This window comes from Ambystoma mexicanum, chromosome 1p (assembly GCF_040938575.1).
Source record: "Ambystoma mexicanum isolate Mex_15411 chromosome 1p, UKY_AmexF1_1, whole genome shotgun sequence".
Taxonomy (NCBI): Eukaryota; Metazoa; Chordata; class Amphibia; order Caudata; family Ambystomatidae; genus Ambystoma; species Ambystoma mexicanum.
In genome coordinates, this window is record NC_090921.1 from 1,322,678,815 (window position 1) to 1,322,695,172 (window position 16,358).

Below are 16,358 nucleotides of genomic sequence, written 5' to 3' on the forward strand. Positions count from 1 at the left end.
TGAAGAAAAAAAGGCTTTTACAACATCCGACTCAGTGGCCATAATTCCTGATGAAAGGATTTAAACCAGAATAGCTGCCACCACGTGTGTGGATGACCAAAGAACCAGTTTGAAATCCCCGATGGATCAATCAACACAACAGGAATGGCTGTTAAAGGGTGACCAGTATACCATCGAAGACAATCTACCATATTTCCAAGGACGATTATATGTCCAAGGCTAAGAATCGCAAAAGCACATCATCACAAATTACCACGATTATTACTGGAAGGACACCGAGGAATAGCCAAAACTCATGCTAAGGCAAAACAAAACTACTGGTGGCCAACCTGGCGAAAAGACATTGCCCAATTTATTGAAACCTGTGGTGTCTGTGCACAACACAAGTCTCAGAAACAGAACCCTGCTGGCTTACTACATCCCCTAACAGTACCGCCAGCACCTTGCTATACCCTGTCGATGGACTTCATCACGGATCTTCCACCCTGCAATGGATACAACACCATATTAGTCGTTGTGGATTTATTCTCCAAAATGTCCCATTTCATCCCTCTGAAGGGACTCCCAACTGCATCAACTGTCGCTTCTGTGTTCCTAGAGCAAATTGTTTGATTGCATGGATTTCCATCAATATTAGTATCTGATCGCGGAACTCAATTTGTTTCTGCCTTTTGGAGAAAGTGTTGTACGATTGCCAAAATCGATCTCCGGTTGTCCACAAGCCATCACCCTCAAACTGATGGGCAAACTGAATGAACCAACCAAACTTTAGAGCAATATCTAAGGTGTATGTTGCAACAGTCCAAGGATTCTTTCTTGGAAAAATACACTCTGGATAGCTGATTATGCATACAACAACTCAGTTCACACAAACACAGGGCAAACTCCATTCCACACTGTGCACGGAAGACATCTGAGGACATCAGTATTTGATCGACCAGATACCCTGCAAATGCCAGCCATAAAAAACTTGCATAAAACCATCACTCAGGTTCTTAAGGAGGCGACAGAGCATCTGATCAAGTCTAACGAAAGACAAAAACTGTTTGCTGATCGACATCAGAAGGAAGCTCCCGCCTTCCATATTGGAGAAAAGGTGTGGTTAGCATCCAAATATATTCCCCTGAAGGGGCCAAGAGCTTTCTGCCCAAGAAACCTGGGCCCCTATACTATAAAGTCCATAATGAATCCTGTTGCCATGAAATTGGAGGTACCATCTCACATGAAAATTCACCCCGTATTTCATGTCTCTCTCCTCAAACCCATGAAATCCAATATACGCCCTAGTTCTCTGCCAAAGCCCAAAGTAATAGATGGAGAACCTGAATATGAAGTGAAATCCATCCTGGATTCCAAGGTGGTTCGATCAAAATTGTATTACTTAATTGACGGGAAAGGTTATGGACCTCAAGACCGAACTTGGGAACCCAGTGAACACATCCATGCTCTGCTTTTAATCAGACGGTTCCATCGCAATAATCCCACCAAACCAGGACTGGGAGGAGAACCACCCTTGAGAGGGGCCTTGAGGGGGGGTGTTATTATGGTCATGAAGTCAGGGGCACAAGCATGCAGGGGTCGCATGCACATGAGACCTGGGTGGACACTGTCCTGGCGCCTTTGTTGCCAGGCTCATGAACAAAAGTAAACAAGAACATCCCTTTAACACCAAAAAGCTTTTATTATGGACATAGCACTTCAGATGCATTAACCTTGAACATTCCATCCATTAAGCAGGATGCATTAACCTTGAACATTCCATCCATTAAGCAGCCCTAAGTGTATTCTTAGGTGTGGCTGCTAATGGATTGCCTTCACACATGCTCACTCTCTAGGAGTGGCAGGGTGTGGCTGGTAAGGCGGCCCTAATGGGCGTGCCCACAATCTCAGCTATATAAACTGCCCGGATCCTCAAGACAGACGCTTCGCGTTATTCTGCACTTGCAAGCAGCGTAACTCTCATTGTCGCCTGAGGTCAGACTTAACTTTGAAGATCCCGCTTCCTGGACATCCTGCTTCCTGCCAGCATACTTAGCAACTGGGGGAAGCTGTTCTTACCTGTACATCTCTTCGGCGAACCAAGTATTCATCTTTACACTTTCTGGAATGCCGAAATCTTCATCTTGGCACCGCAGCACGACATGCTCCATCGTCGACAGCAGCGCCTGCAAGGAAAAACAGAAGACAAGGTTAGACATCGAAAAAACAGTCGGTTTAAGGTTGCAGTTCACCATAATTGGCGCCTTTCCTTAAACCATCACTTACCTGCTGTCGAACATTGCGGTAGCATCCATCTTCCATCCGGCCGCGTCTCGCGTCTCACAGCTGCATTGAGGCCGCATTTCCATCTACGGGAAGAAAACAGAAGAGAGACATTATTGCAGGCATTAATAGGAACAACATATAAAGACATTAAACAGAATGAACAGCATTACAAGAGCTCAAGAAAGACTTAGCAATCATAAGGAGAAGCATAGTCACAGCTGGGCTGGACTAATCCTTATCAGGGATCAGTGAAGGAACTAGATCCCATTCGACGTGCCCCTGCCAGAAGTAGCAGGACAGAGAGCTTATCTTCCCTAATTCACAGGTGAGCTTTATGGGCCGGCGTATGCTCACAGAAACCGTACTTTCGGGTGAAAGGTTCGAGAGGTACAACAATCACAGATTGGCGCACTCACACACTGTTTTCTCCACACAGGAGCAGTATCACCACGTATCACCGCTCACAGCCTTTCTACTGATGGAGAGGCCTGAAGGGGGTGATTCAAGTTCAGGGAGGGCTGCAACCATGCCCCAACGCCTCCGCAGAGACAGGTGAGCATACCACCTTTTCAGTCTTTGTCAAATCAAAAGGGCCTATACTAACAAAACCTAATGCCTGCCCTATCTCTCATACAAAAAGTATGTAAAAGGGAATGTGTATGCAAAGAAAGGTCGATGTTATAACATAAAGGATCAATGTGGCTGAGTCAGCTCTCCTCGCCAAGTTTGACAGCACAGAGTAAGGCTGCCCCCATAAACAGGATGACACACTCTTGCTCAGGTGATCCAAAAAAAGGCATTTCAATATGTGGGTAGAGGCCCGCTTGGCCTTCCACATTAAAGTCACTTATTCTAGCTTTCCAAAATGTTCTTTCACAGTTGAACAAAAGTTCACCCTCTGTCGGCCTCAGACCTCTCAAGGCATCAATAGTTAACGTAGGTCTCCCTCGGTCGGGCTCAGACCTTTCAACCAAAATGTATCTGATTCAACATAGATCTGCCTCAGCCAGGCTTGGACCTCGTAATCACCGCACTTGCAGGGGTTCCCTTCCCTAAGCTTTATTCACATTTTGGAGGGGTTCCCTTCCCCTGACTTATTCATGTTTCCGGTCTCCCTCGGCTGGGCTCAGACCTTTCATGGATGTTGAAGACCTTCGAATGTGCGAGGCTTTTACCTTAGAACTCCAAAGGACCACTTCGACTTTCACTTCAGCTTTCCCTTAATCTTATTTGCTGCAATGTCTCTTGATATTGGTAGTGCTATACCTCAATCAGAAAAGTTCAAAGAACATGTTCCTCTTCAAGCGATCATCTTTTAACTTCCCCTGTTGTCGGGTTTAATCTTGACCATTGCGCATTTCATAGTTCGTTCACTTTGCTGTTTATAACAAGACATCAAACATTTCGCTGAGACTTTCGAGTGGACTATTTTCTTTTGCTGGACCACTTTGCTACTATGTATCACTGGGTTCACAGTAATCTGTAGTTCATTACTGGGTTGCTTCCTTTTGCGTATCATCAGCACGTGCGCAACCTTCAATCATGCGATACACTGTTGCGGCTTTAATCTTTTCTTGACACAAATCGGCCTTTAATTTTTCTCGCTAAGTCACTTGTTGTGTGCATTCCTTTCTTGTCTTTGCAGCTTTGATTCATGAGTCAAGGTTGATACCACAGGCTTGGCCTCACTTTCCCAACTCTGTCGTTCACCTAGGAGGGTCTCTGGCATCCTTGAAACACAATGCAGGCTTCTTCTTGTCTGGGTTTTGGCTTTCTCCACGTCTCCTTCATGGTTTACCAGAGGAAACAACCTCGTGCAGGGAACATCAGGGTTTTTCTACCCCTCGCTCTGGTCCCTCGATCGGTCATCCTGCTCCAGTGGGTTCACCTTAACTACGGAAGATCTGCTCCTTCTCGTGTCTCACCTTGCTCAGAGTGTGTCTCTATGCTCCACCTTTTATATGTGTGTGGGGATCTGATGGATAGCAAATGTATGTGATTAAGGTCAAGTGCCTGACTTTACCTGACCTGATTAACGGGACATGTCCAATGAGATATGTAAGGGTTAGCCTTGTTACGCTCAGTCATCCTCTTCCTCTGTCCAGTGTTTATGTAGAAGGGGGAGTGGGTTGGGTCATTGGAGAATCCTAAAATATAGGATGGTGTATGGGCACGGGATAGAGGGGGTTACTGCGTCTCACCATCGGCTGCCTCACCCAACTCCCTGAATATCCCCCACCCAAGTGATCCTCCTGCACTGGTCCACCCCCAGGATCTGGTTCCAAAGGCGATGGCTGTGCCCTGGCCACCTGAGAGAGAGATCCCTGGGGACTAGCAAGTGAGATGCCCTTTGGTGTCTCACAGAATAAGACCCAAATTCTCATCTACCTACCACCGAACAGGATTTGTGAGCATCTCAGTTGGCTCTTGAAGGAATGCATTGCAAAAATAAAAGAGACTCTGCTTAAGAGTTGGCTCTATTGCCTTCTCCTAGCTTTGTTTGACTTACGTAATCAGCCAGGCTCTGACCACCACCACCTGAGAACTCATGAGCTGGTGACAAGATGCTGGATGATTACCCCAATTCCTCCTACCACTCAGACTCCAAACAGGTGCAGACAAGACAAGGCTTGAGAGGAACAGAAGAAAAAAGTGGATATATTGATATACAAAAACTGTTACAGCCTCCTCAGTTGTATTGCATGGATGGAGTATTGTGTCGAAATTTCATCCACAGATGGCATAAGCCCTGGTTTGAGAGACCCTATATAGTAGAAGAAATAACAGCTTCTGCTGTCAAAGTAATGGGGAGGAGGGCCTGGATTAATTTAAGCAACATGAAAAAGTACTGCAGTGACGCCCTCCTGTCCAATGATCCAGAGGTCGAAAGCGAAGAAGACGCTAGCAGACCTCAACGTGAACGATGACCGGAGCCAATCAGCAGCAGGTGCAGAGGCAGTACCAACAATTGAAACAACGGACTGGTGTTTTATTCCAAGAACATTTTTCTTACAGCTCTTAAAGATAATTTCCTAAAACCCAGAATGTGGCCTTTCCCATTGCAGGAGAAACAACAAATGTTCCCCATAACCATCCTGCTTTTTCTGGTCATTTCATTTTTCTTGAACACTTATCTCTTTTTTCGGAGCCTGGAACATTTGCCTTTTTGAGGTTGTGTGGGGCTGTCAGGTGTGGACACGGGCAGTGGGCGAACAAGCCAAGGTGTTGGGGGTATTTTTCGGTTTGCGCATCAGAGTTTGGACTTCAACTCCCATGATGCTCGGCAGCATAATCTGGCTGCCACCGGATCTTGATAAGCCGCACCTGCCTGTGCCGCATTTGCTAATCATTGAAGAATCTACGGCACAGGCAGGATGCGGCATGGCAGTGATTTCCCCTTTATGTGAAGCAGACTGGGTTGCAGTAAACTCATCTTCAAAAGTCCTGGTGGCATAGCGGTAAGAATAGTGCTTCAGCTGGGGAGAGTTGATTCTGTGCACACTGACATGCTCTGGGAAGCCAGACGGCTCCCCGAGCACAAGATAAGTACTCCACCAAGAATCATCAGCACGCTGAAGATGCGAATATTTCCCATTTCTGATTTCTGATTTCAGGTTTTGTGTGCACACGCTACTCGCATGGAATAACGGTGCAAGCAGAGAAGTATGATATCAAGGGCAGATGATTGAGACCAGCTGTGTCGGGAACTCGAATGTTACTGGAAGGCACTGTATAGTTCCAGACTATAACGCAGTAAAGTGACTGCATGCGCCGATGAATATGCTGTGAAGAGAACAGTGTGGTTTAGGGCAACAGAACTTGTTTAGTTATGAATTCAGGGCCAGTGAGCAAGCTAGATGTTCTCTCTACCATGCAACAGAGGCCACCAGTTATGTAGGGTTATATGTGTAACTATCACTCTTGTCTTTTGTGGTCCATTGTTGCCAGTGTGCCCATGCCATGTTTATGTGTTTCATCATGTTTTCATTTCATTGTTCACATTGATTCTTTGCTAAGGTAGGAATCAGAGTAGACAAATGTTCATGCAAATTAAGAAAGTATGATAGGAGGATAGGAGATTGGTTAAGTGCATGCAAGTAAGAAGTGGCACATACGCTATGTAAGGGAGTGTCTGAATCTAAGTTATCAGAGGTATTTCAATTGTAAGAAACACTCCAAGGTCGTTTCCATAAATTCCCCCTACCCATCCATTACATTTCCCTCCTCTTCTTTCCGTTGTTCCTTTATCCCCCTACCCATCCACAACTTCATCCTAGCCCTCTTCTCCCAAATTGGTTGTCTCGTGGTGACCTGTTGTTTCAGAATCAGGAACCCGTGCCAGCCAAGGTGGGAGGGTCATACTCCATTTAGCATCCGTGGTTGGTGAGGGTGGATTGATCCCCCTTCAGGCCTGACAGCCTTACAGTTTTGCTGTTTGACTTCAAAACATATATTGTCCCAGAGAGACATTTCCTCTCACTTCTAACAAAGTTTTTCTTGTGAATATGTATTCTTCTAACAACAAAGAGAGACATTCCCTCTGGCAGACAATTGTGGTTCCTAAAGGATATTAGCTATTTTCTCATACCGCCTAGAAAAGTGTACACACATAGATATCTGCAAAAGGAAGACACACTAGCTATCCTCATTATAGCCACTTTTTCATTTTGATGTTTGTATTTTATCTTTTGCATTGCAGTAAAAGGGCTTGTTACTAACATTATAGTAAATCCAGTAGTTAGTGAAACTAACACAAGTTTAATGGCTGAAAGGATGGTCAGCCAAATGATACCCGAAGCATTCCCTGAATCATTCCCTGAAGTGAGCACACTCATTTAAAGATTGAAGAGAAGTGTGCCACTTGGTAGCAACCACTTGAGCAGGCATCTTGATAAAACCTGTCATTTCTCTAAAAACATTTGGTACCAACATATGAGCAGAGTGGGGAGGGAGATGTCTGATGATAGCTGTTTTGTGTGTTCCCTCATCCCCTACGCAATGAGTGCATTCAAAATATTCATAGCCACATATACCTGCACACAGAGCACACTGTTTAATGCATTTAGCAGCATGCACTATGAGAGGGCAATTTCAAGACAGGTGGGTCACCTTACGATGGATGACAAAAACAACGTTCCCTTATGAGGATAGCTACATAAAACAAACCTCTATGATGAATGGCACTAAAACAAAATACAAGGTGATGCAATATACACTGAAGGCCCAAATAGAAGAGAGGTTAAAATAATGGACTATACGTTGTTACAATGCATTAATGCAGAAGGAAAATGAAATACCTGGTTGCTGGAAGAGACCCAAGCTACTAATCTTCTACCGAGAGATATTCAGCTCAGAATTCTGGGTCGAAGGGATTATAGGTTGTAAGGCACAAGCACTGCTATCAGTACCAGTAGAGGTTGTGCAGAATGCAAATGAATTATGCCTCAAGGAATGGAATAAATATTCCAAATTGCTCACATGGGTAGAGGATGAAGCAGGCCCCCTACCCATAGTACCAGTAAAGAATTATACTTTATGCTTCATAAATAAGTGCACATTAAAGGTTGGGGAAAATGAAGGGTGCAAACATGTTTTTGATGTGCCAGCATAAAAATAAACATAGCTATATTAATGGACCACTATTGGGCCTGTGGTTCAAGAAAGTACATGCAGCTCCCTCTTAATTGGGGATGCCTTGGCTCCCTACTAATAGGTGCACCAGCCCTGGTAGTGCCCCAGAAGGGGGCACAGATTGGTGGTTTCCCCCGGAAGAATGCGCACGTAAGAATCAAATGGACCCTCACCCTTAAACTCACATAGAGGACTAACTATTTCTTGATAAAAGCAGCAAATGCGTATGATGACATTCCAGATGAGCATAAATTGTTTGGTAGAATGCATGATTATTTACATCCTTCTTTACTCCCGGGTTGTATTTTATTGTATTGTAGTCATCATTTATTTAGCACCATTTCCCCATTTATATGGCCTCAATGCGCTTTGTGGTTGGAACGCCCTCGGGGACCCAAGTCCCTGTATGGGAATGTTCAAAGAGGAAGCTTAAGATACTTGTGTGCATTTGGCCAAGATTGGGACTAAGGAGTGCTGGCTAGGCTCCAGTAAGCAATCCAAAAGGTCAAACACGTGGGCGGGTGCTGCGGGAGGTCACAACAGAGTGTTATTGCCGGAGATTCGATCTGTATCCAGCTAGACCAAATTTTGGCATAGGTTGTCCCTGTATTATAGTGGCAGAGGTGTTGAGGCAAGTCTGGTGTTTCAATGTGAAACCGTTATGTGACCAGCGAGACCGAATTTGCCATAGCCGTAGATGCATTCTAGAGTGCGTAGATGGATAGCTGTGCCTGCGGTGGATGTCCACCGAAGTGGTGCATTTGCACATACCTTAAGCTCAGATGGAGCTTATCTTCGATGTCACTGTGTCATCTAATCTTCTGTGGGTGAGAAAAAGCCAACTTCCCTCATAGACATTTTGGGCACTATGCACAGCCTACCCTACTAGTCTACCAAATACGATAGACTGGGTGACATCTTGTCGGAGGGACAGACAGGCTACAATAGAAACTAGGCTAATGGGATTCTCTGAGTGCAATAGAAAGGTTACCTTTATAGTCTGACTACATATCTCTCAGGTTCTACAAATGCTAACCAAAACAGTTTAATAAGCAAGTTGTCAAGGATATTTGCTTATAACTACTGTGCGATACAATGGCTTGATTAATCAGTTATAGGTGCAATAGAGCGTTACTAACATATATCTTTGTGCATCCTAGGCAGGCTACACAAGGTAGGTGTAAAAGCTCTAAGTATACCACATGTGTTGACTACCTACATATCTAGGTATAATCCCCCATGGCTGTCTCCACAGGTGTTGTAAGCGGTGTAATATCAAACAGTTCCAAGAACCTGTAGCAGTGGCAAGCTATACTGATGCATCGCTAAGCACAGAAGGGGAAATCCTAATACAACACATTTCCTATCACCAAAATCCATCCAAGTGCAAAACATTTCCTACCCCAAAACCATCTAAGTGCAACAAAGTTCCTATCTACAAATGCAAAATGGTTGCAAATAACCAGGTGGAAACTGTTGCAAACAATTAATGCATCCATGAAAGGATTCAATGCAATCAAGGAAGAACTGAGCGCAGTTAGGCTAATGACCATCCAAAACAGTGATGTCCTCGATCTCATAATGGCAATGGAAGGTGACGGGAGTGCAATATTTGGCCCATCTTGCTGTACGTACACACCTGCCCATGATGAGGAAAATGGGACCCTCATAGAGGCAACAGGCACCTTGAAAGAACTGCATACAAAACTGGTGAAAGAGGTGGAAAATATTGAGGATGATGACTGTTTCTCGTACCTGTTCTCATAGATACCCACCTGGTTGGCTAACGCATTCCAGATCTTAGTAGCCATACTCGTACTAATAATGTTGGCTTTCTGTGTAGCAATCAGCCAATGCAAATGACCGCCAAGAAGGCATGGAAATTACCATAATAATAAACGTGAAAACTCAAGTGAATGAGTATACACAAACAGATGAACTAACCATAATGCACCCCATAGACCATCTTATTGGACCTCCTGGGACAGTGTCCCATTGACCCCCACAATTAAACCAAACATTTGGTGGATTGTGAAGCTGATGGGGATTACTGCTTCATGAGTTGTGGTCCTGAAGAATATGTGGCCCAAAGAGGTAGCGTGAGGGGGTGAGCAAAATACAGATACCCAAAGATGACTATCCTGGAATAGGCAAAAATATAGGGATGGTCCATGATTGGAACAGATGGGGGAGGTAATGGGGCAGATGAGTGCTCAGGTAATACCCGCTGCCCCTACTCAGATGAGTATGCAAGTACCACTTCGTATTTCTATCCCTCAGTATTGATTGTCCAGGTGAGAAACGAGACAGCCCTACCGCCACAAGAGTCTGGGGTAAAAGACGAAAGTAACTATTATCATGAAGATGTCCGTTTGAATAGAATAGTGTGACCAGTAGCGTGACAGATAAATGTGAGTATATACATGCATATATAGATCAAGAATAACTAGATAGCTACACACAAAGTACACATAGCTGACACAGCAGACACAAGCAACTATAGACATGAAGAGCACATAGACACACAGAGAATATTCACACATAGATATGAAGTACATCTGCATGCAGACATGAAGGATATTTGCACGTAAGCACGAAGAACACATTGGGGAAGCCCCAGATTGGCCCACAGTGCAGTTATCTACCCCTGACCTATGGAGCAGGCAGGTGAAGCCGGGCCCCTTACAAAGGCCAATTACTAAGACCTTGAATTATCCCTGCCCGCCCTGCCCAGCTGTTTATGCTGTTATTGCCACACCCACTCCGATCAATGACTCCTAGAGGTTGATATAGGCCAGTAGGCCTTTCCATCCCACATTCACACTGCTCACACACCATACGGATCTAGCCAACTCTAAAGGGAAAAGCAGTCCTGATCCTACTCTTCTATGCAACTGTATTACACACTGCTATGACAGCTTTGTTGCCTCTGCGACCCTGCTGATCCCGACGTGCTTCCTCCCAGCATTATGCTGTGCTTGCACATGCTCTCCCAGTCACCACAAGTCTCCCCCATCACGCCGAGCCACCCCATCATCCCCCATGTCTGATTCCATGCATACATTCCCTTCAGCCCCACTGTACACTGCCTACCAAAGCAAGCCTGTGTTCCTCACATCAGGTGATTTGCTTCACTACTCCCTGTGCCCCTCTTGCGCCACACCTCATATCAACCTCACCTCCCTGGTCCATGTTAAAGTACACAACATTGCACACAAATCCACAATCTACATCACTATGCTGCAACACCTCAAAGTGCTGCCCCTGACCCCATTCCGCCCATCTCTCCTTTTCACTGGTACCCTAATGCCTAGACCACTCAAACTAAGCAACCAAAAACTTCAGCAAATTATGACACCTGCTCCCCCTCCCACCACTAACCCCATACCATCACATACCCTACTTGCTCTCATGCTCAACCAGACACATCACGATCCAGTGCCCTGTGCCACCTAACCAACCCCTGCTCGTGCACATGCTTGTGACTAGCCTGAGAGCTCACCCATCATATTCATTACACCTATAATGCTCATACAAGCGCTACCTGCCACCCACAAAAAAACACCCTACCTTGCCTAGGCGCTGCCCGACTAGCCAGGCTACGCACCATAACCACCCTCAGTGCTCTGCAGCACAAAGGTTATTATCCCCCTACCAGCAACATCCAGACACACATGACCTAGCCCTCATCCAAACTCACCCACAATACCAGCTACCAGTGAATTCTACCAGGCTCCCGTGCCTGCCAGTACCACCACTGCACTATCTACCACTGAAACCCACCAGGTGCCTCTGCCTGCCAATACCACCACAGTAGCACATATCTTTGAAACCCACCAGGCGCCTCCGCCTGTCAGTACCACCATGGTACCACCTAACCGTGGAAACCACCATGCACCTCCACCGGCCAGTACCACCACAGCAACACCTAGGAGTGGAATCCACCAGGCTCAGCCACTCCTAAGAACCCAGTATCCAGCTAAACCCTCACAGATGCTAACCTGTGCTGTATCAAATGCTTGCTCCCTAGGAGCCCATGCTACTGACATATATAACATACTCCTTGAACATCACCTCAACATACTTGTCATCACAGAATCCTGGCTTCACAATGCCTCAGGCCCGCACCTCTCCTTAGCCATGCCTCCAGATTATACCATCTTCAGGGCTGACCTTCAAAAGGCAACAGGATGAGGAGTATCTCTCATTGTCAAGACCTCCCTCTCCATCAGATCATCACCCATCCCTGACACACCTGGGTATGTAATGTTGCTACTTAAGCTCTCTACTAGCCCCCAGACCACTTAAAGCCTTCTCTTACTATACTTCCAGCCAAATGGGTCCACCCACCCTGACCTGGACATACCCCTCCTGGTCATACCACTCATGAAAACCACTTACAAACTCATCATCCTTGGTGACTGTAACCTCAGATTCAATGATGTTTCTGACCCCCAAAGCTACTGCACTTGCTCTAGCATTAAACAACATGACACTCACCCAACTGATTAAGTACTGCACCCACTCCAAAGGGTGTTTCCTCTATTGGATCCTCACTGCTAATGCCACCATCGAGATCACCTCTATTGACACTATACCTTGGTCGGACCGCCAGCTCATTCACTTCAAGATTGCCATTGCCTCCCCCCACAAATGTTGCCCACTGGCAATGAGCCCTGTTCTAGTATGTAACACCAGAAAACTGACCCATGAACTCCTCAAGCCGACTATCTTAACTTCCCTAGAATCCAGCTCCTGGTTCTTTAATAATGACCACCAGGAACTTCCAAATCATTACCATGCCTACCTTCTCCGTAACATTGACTAGCAACCCCCTATCAAAGCCACGATTCCAAAACCACACAAACCAAATTTTACCTGGTTATCAGAGGACCTTGTTATACTACGCGGGAACAAAAGAGTCCTCGAACATCTGTGCAAAATGCACCCTACCCCAAGTGACCATGACACATTCACTGCTATCTCTCATTCCTACAAAGAAGCCATTGTCACACATAGAGCGGAGTCATACAACATGAGAATATCAAACGCTAGTTCTAACACTAAAGAGCTCTTCTCTATCTTGAGAGAACTCACGACCCCCTGTCCCATTGTATCCATGACCCCCAATGACAAAGCATGGTGTATCACAATATAAACTGCTCTCTCTTCCAAAATTGAATCACTGCGTGAAAAAATAAATGCTGAAAAAAGCTATCCTTGCTGCCCAGGTGCCCACACACAATCTACTAAAGCGGCACACACTGACTCTCCCCTACTTTTTTAACTTCAATGAAGTTACTCAAGGTCCTATCCACCATCATTGCCCTAAAACCCTCCAATTGCAAAGGAGGCACAAGCCCAGCTCACATATGCGTGCCCTCCTTGACCCCGATCATAACCAACTTCGCCAATGTGTCCTTCTCTACCTGTAACGTACCAGCCAGTCTAGAAGCAGCCTGGATCACACCCTTTCTCAAGAAACCCTCCTTAGATACCTCTATCCCCATCAACAATCATCCCATTACTACAGTCCCTTTCTTGCTCAAAATATTTGACCGCCTGGCCTACTTACAAAAACACCAATTGCTTGAACATAACCAACAGCTAGGTTTGAGACAATCCGGCTTCCGCCCTAAACACAGCACAGAAACTGTCCTTCCCAACAAAAAAATCCATATGGACAACATCTGTGACAGGCAATCTAGCTGTCCTTCTGCTATTAGACTTGTTTGTAGCCTTTGATCTGGTGGATAATGATATCCTTTTCTCACAAGACTTCCACTTCTCCCAGGATGCCACTTCTTGGATCAAGTCATTCCTTAGTGAACGCACCAGCAGAGTGTCCATTGCAGTAGCCTAAGCTGACCCCATGCCTGCTCCTCTAGGCATCCCGCAAGGATCCTTTCTCTCACCTAAGCTGTGGAACACTTATGCAAAGTCACTGTTTGACTTATTGGATGCATTGGGTATCATCTATAATAACTTTGCTGATGATACTCAAATATTAATCCCCATCTCAAGAGATTACACTCAAGACACATCTACAATCAATAAAGTTTAGAGCACCATACATAAGTGAATGACTACCCATAAAGTCTGCCTTAATAATGAGAAGATGGAACTCCTCATTGTGGGCTCTCCTCACTGTCTAAAAAACCTTGATACTCATTTCTCAACTTTTAGCATAGACAGTACCAGTATCCCAGTACAGGACGCTGGGTGTTTACCTTGAAGCTGACCTTTCAATCACCAAGCACATAAATGCACTTGCCTCAACTACCACCTATACATCAAGGCTCATTGCACTGAGCAGACAATTCCTCTCACAGAGCAATTGCCTTACTCTCACAAGAGCCCTCATATTCACCAAGTTGGATTACTGTAACATCCTACTCATGGGCACTACAGCATCTAACCTGGCAAAAATGCATCAACTACAAAATAAAGCATTGCGTGCTGCTCTTGGCTTGAAATGATCCAATCACAGCTTGGCAACTATACAAGTCCACTGGCTCCAATCAAAGCACGCTTCAGGACTTCAAAACTTTTGTCTATTGCCCAATGTTGCATTTACAACCAGGCCCCATGCTACCTCAACAACTGCCTCACCCAGAGAGCCCCAGTGCCCTCTTTAAGATCTAATTCCAGCATCTTGCTACACACTCCCCGTTTTAGGAGCAAAAGGGCTGGGGGTGCTAGCTTCTGTGCAATTGCTCCATTCTCTGGAACTCTCTGCCACCCGCCATCTGGAATTAACCATTTTATACTGCCTTCAAAAAGCTGGTAGGAACTTGGCTTTTTGATAAATATGATGAAAGACTGCTGATACAGCTCTATTACTGTCCTGGTGTTGTCAACTTGATCTCTGACTATTGTACCATACGCCGTGATACACCTGAGTCTGAAAGTTTCAAAAATGTTATAAATAAATGTAAAAGATGCAGGGCATAACATGATGAAGAATGATCCAAAGTGCAGCCATTTTCCTAAACGTAGAGACTACAGCAGGTTTCAGAATATTTAGCAAGTCCTCAGGACCCAAGATGTTAAATGTATTATAGAAACTCATGCAAAGCTCAAGCAGTAGCTCATGAGCTGGAGCCAATGCCAGAAGCTAAGAAGGGAGTAGTGGATGAACAGAACACAGGCACAAGATAACAGTTCTCAGGATGAGACGTGGGAGACTCTCCAGTTGATAAAGTTTAATAAGAGCACAAAAACAACCCTTGATGTCCAGGTGCACAAGGTTAGTACGCCAAAAGCCTCTATAGAAAGTAACTGACCAGTGCATTGAGTGGCCACAAAGAACACAATAAGCTCGTTAGAATTAGCTAAAACCTTTGTAAATAGATGGAAATCCAATCTCAAACACAGTATCCACACGAGACCCAGATATGAAAAGCACTGCCTATTCATTATGTGCCAAATGTAGATTGAACATGTTCAGAACTGTCTGAATATGCACACAGACATTAGACTGCACACAAAGCCAAAAAAGAATAAGAGAAGGCCTCATCACCTTGGGCTGATTAGGGATATTCTTTAATTGGAAATATGGCAGACCATAGAAGTCTGTTCCCCCACTTGCGTCTCATTTGTATCTTGAAGTTCTGCCAAAGTGTCCAAGCTTGGTAAGCTAGACGCCAACCAATAAGAAATCCCCTTGTCACACCGCCCAAGATGAATAGCGCCAACCAATCAATTAGTCCTATAATTATATATTAAATGGGCCCAGGTCGAGCCATCAGATAGGCATCCACCAATTGAGTGACTAACCCCTAAACATTCTATTCGTAGCTTGACACATTGACCATCCCCAATTTTCCGTAATTTTGTATATTGATAATGTAATGTGACGTCATTTCTGATGTAATTTTGTAGCAAAACCAGCATGTAAACCTTTGGAATAGGAGAGTTACAGGAGGAAATGCTTGTATGCTGTCCCAGCCTAGAGTCGTTGTCTGAATAAAGCTGTTTTGACGTGCACCTGAGTGCTCCATCAATGAGTATTTTTCCTGACTGATTGTGCGATCCTCTGCACCTCAACAGTTCTTACCTACATTTTTCTTGTTGTTAAATTTGTAGCCTGTTATTTCTGCACAATTTCTATATTTAGCATCTGATTGATCTTGTCTATTGTATCAGAATATTCTGTTAATTGATTAAATGATTGAATAACCTTAAGAGACAACATCACTTCACATTACAACCATCTATCAGTGTATCAAATAGTAATCTTTCTTGTTACATTTTAAACAAAATATAGCTTTTTTGTAAATTATCCAGTAATTATGATTAGCCTGAAAGTTCAAAACACTTTGCATGACAGATATCTTGCAGGATGTTTATTATTGGTTGCAATGTTGATTCATTAGAAATACATAACTGTCTAACACTTTAACACAGTTTATGACCGTAAATGAGACCGATAATAGTTTCTTACCTTTGGAATGTGTATA